General features: G+C 33.5%; 1 long non-coding RNA gene across 3 annotated transcripts; it reads left to right on the top strand.

The window, feature by feature from the left end:
• The first annotated feature begins 209 nt into the window (after positions 1 to 209).
• Positions 210 to 2,447, top strand: LOC109064513. 3 transcript variants are annotated; one of them, XR_006157918.1, is made up of 4 exons: positions 210 to 370; positions 885 to 1,094; positions 1,439 to 2,158; positions 2,244 to 2,447. It is a non-coding gene; the product is annotated as an uncharacterized LOC109064513 (long non-coding RNA). The 3 variants fall into 3 exon arrangements; XR_006157919.1 differs by having other exon boundaries at positions 1,404 to 2,158; XR_006157917.1 differs by having other exon boundaries at positions 885 to 2,158.
• Positions 2,448 to 2,697: the final 250 nt, after the last annotated feature.

The following is a 2,697-nucleotide window of genomic DNA, read 5'->3' as shown; positions in this document are numbered from 1 at the left end:
ACAGCATTTTATGCGTGTTCTCCAAGGCTGTCAATCAACATGAGTCTGTCACCCACAGGATAACGCAAGGACATCTGTGCCAAAATTTTGTCCGCATGTGTTCAGAGATTAGATTATAAAGTTTACAAAATGTTTTTAATATATTAGTGCTATGACCCAGAATCTGCCCCACCTAAATGAACAGTCAGGAGCCGCTACTGGTGGTGTGTTTTCTCACATTTGCAATGATCTGGTGTACTGAGAACACATGTTCTAGATTAGCTGAACACTTTCTGTCTCTTTCCAGTTGAAACGTGCAGCACAGCCACCTTGAAACTTTGATGAAGGATCAGAACGATACAGACAACACATCCTAAAAGACAAGACCAGAGTAAGTCATTCACTTTTAAATAAACTCATTGGAATATCAAGATGATGTCCAGTCATAATTTGCAATTATAACATTAGTATTTTATAATATTGATCTTTCTTTCTTTCTTTCTTTCTTTCTTTCTTTCTTTCTTTCTTTCTTCTGAGTGAATACTTTTGTAACCGTTTTTGTCCTCTTTGAGAACAAAATTTTGAAATTTCCACCCCCATTGGTGCTGTTTTGGAATTGCACACTCGTGCTAATTTGCCCTGTTTAGTAAAACTGGCGAGAGAGTTTGCAAGTGTTTTTCAAAAAACACTGACCGTAATACTACTACTACTACTACTACTACTACTACTACAAATAATAATAATCAAATGACTCGTATTATACTTAAATTAATTTTATTATTAATTACATGCTTTACTCTAGAATGTCAGACACCCGTCTCTTGCTCTTTATAGAGTAGAAATGTAAATAATCTTGCCTTAAAGCTGATGGCATGCAGATATCATGTCTTTATATGTCTTTACAGAAAACCATTTTAAACCAGTTGCAGGACAAGCTGGCCATCACTGGTGTCATCACTGTTTTACAGTAAATATATTTAAAAACTGAAATCAGGAGATGACATATTAATACACAAAGTGGAAATCAAAGCTTTCTCTGAACAAGTTTCAGATTGCACCCTTTGGATTGCTGAAAAAAAAAAAAAATCAGAATGAGGATTATTCTTGTGTTACAGGTAAGTGTAATATAAAAGATATTTGAGGCAGCACAAAACTGGTCGTAACAGATTTTTCTTTGTTTCTTGATATGTTTTTTGATAATTTCTTGATGTGATAATTGTGGTAAAATCTAACATTGTAAAATCATTATACCAGTTTGTGCCACTTTTTTATAGGAATTTTATAGGGATATACTGTATTTTGGCTTCCTAACACTGATATAACCTTGTTTCTTAAAGCTTATACACACACATAAAATATAATTTTTGTTCTGCAGTGTTCACTGTGTGCATATTAATTAATCAATGATTTCCTTATTCTTACAGATATGAAAAGTAATTTGTATGTTCTTCATTTAAAGGAATTGGCACCATATACAGATCTTGTGAACCAGAATACAGACTTTAAGAGACAGAAGCAGCCAAAAGTCAAGTCACCTTTATTTATATAGCACTTCCTACAATACTGATTGTTTCAAAACAGCTTTACTGTGTTAAAACAGAAAACTGTGTCAATAATGCAAGAGGTCAATAGTAATCAGGAAGCAACATCAAATCCTCCCTCAAAAACATCTAAAAAACGAGATCTTCTAAAGGAAGTACATAAATTTCTATCTGAATCTGAAGTTTTCAGCTCTTTTCCATTGAGCCTTTTGTTACTTGGATTGGAGGAGTTGATTGAAAAGGAATTTTTTATATGCCCGTGTCGATCTGATCTGAATAAACTGGTAACATCGTTAATTTTAATTGGACCTGCACTTTTTATGTTTGCTTTAATGTATCTCCTTTTAAGACCTTTTAGACGTAGGTGTTGCTGTGCGAGTAAGTGTATCGAGAAGACCGAGAAGAACAAGAATGAAAAGAACTGTTTCAATGCTTTTTTATCTTGTCTGATTCCACCTGTAATGTGGATCATCTTATTTTTACTTGATGGTGATTATGTTGCTTGTGGAATGACAGACTGGAATGGAGTTTATAAGTTTAATAATCAGCTTAACCGGTGTTGGTGTAAACCTACTGAAGACACTCGAAATGAAATGGTTCTGCAAGATCTGATGCACAAATATATTCATTGGTCTCAGGTAAATATCATGTACTGTGTGGGGCCATCCTGTATACTTCAGAATGGGAATATTAAATCCATTATCTGCATTGTTTGTCTTTCAGTTATCAGGTTATGTCATGATCTCTATCGTCAGCGTACTGGTGATTGTCTTCGTGGGTATTTGTGACTGCTGCTGGAAACTGTTTTGCAAACCTCAAAAACAGAGTGAAGACAGAGTCTGTATAACTTAATGCTTCAGGCAATGTCCCCTCCACTCCAACTGTAAATTAAAAAAAAAAAAGCACACACACATATATATATATATATGTATATTTTTTTTTGTGTGTGTTATTGTTGTTTTTAGTTTTTTCTGGTTTTCTTCTGCATCATAAAATATAAGAAATGTTAAACATAATTTTGCTATTTCAGACTGTCAAGGTTTATGCACATACATACTTTCTTTTAAGTGTTCTAAGAAAAACAAAACATTCAAAACATTTTTTTTCCCTTTCTCATGAAATGCATGCAAGTGTCTCTGTCTTAGATTTAGTTGAAAGGATATGTTGTAGAAGTTAA

Source organism: Cyprinus carpio, chromosome B22 (assembly GCF_018340385.1).
Source record: "Cyprinus carpio isolate SPL01 chromosome B22, ASM1834038v1, whole genome shotgun sequence".
Taxonomy (NCBI): Eukaryota; Metazoa; Chordata; class Actinopteri; order Cypriniformes; family Cyprinidae; genus Cyprinus; species Cyprinus carpio.
The sequence above is the reverse complement of the archived record's forward strand: the minus strand, read 5'-3'. Positions and strand labels throughout refer to the sequence as shown.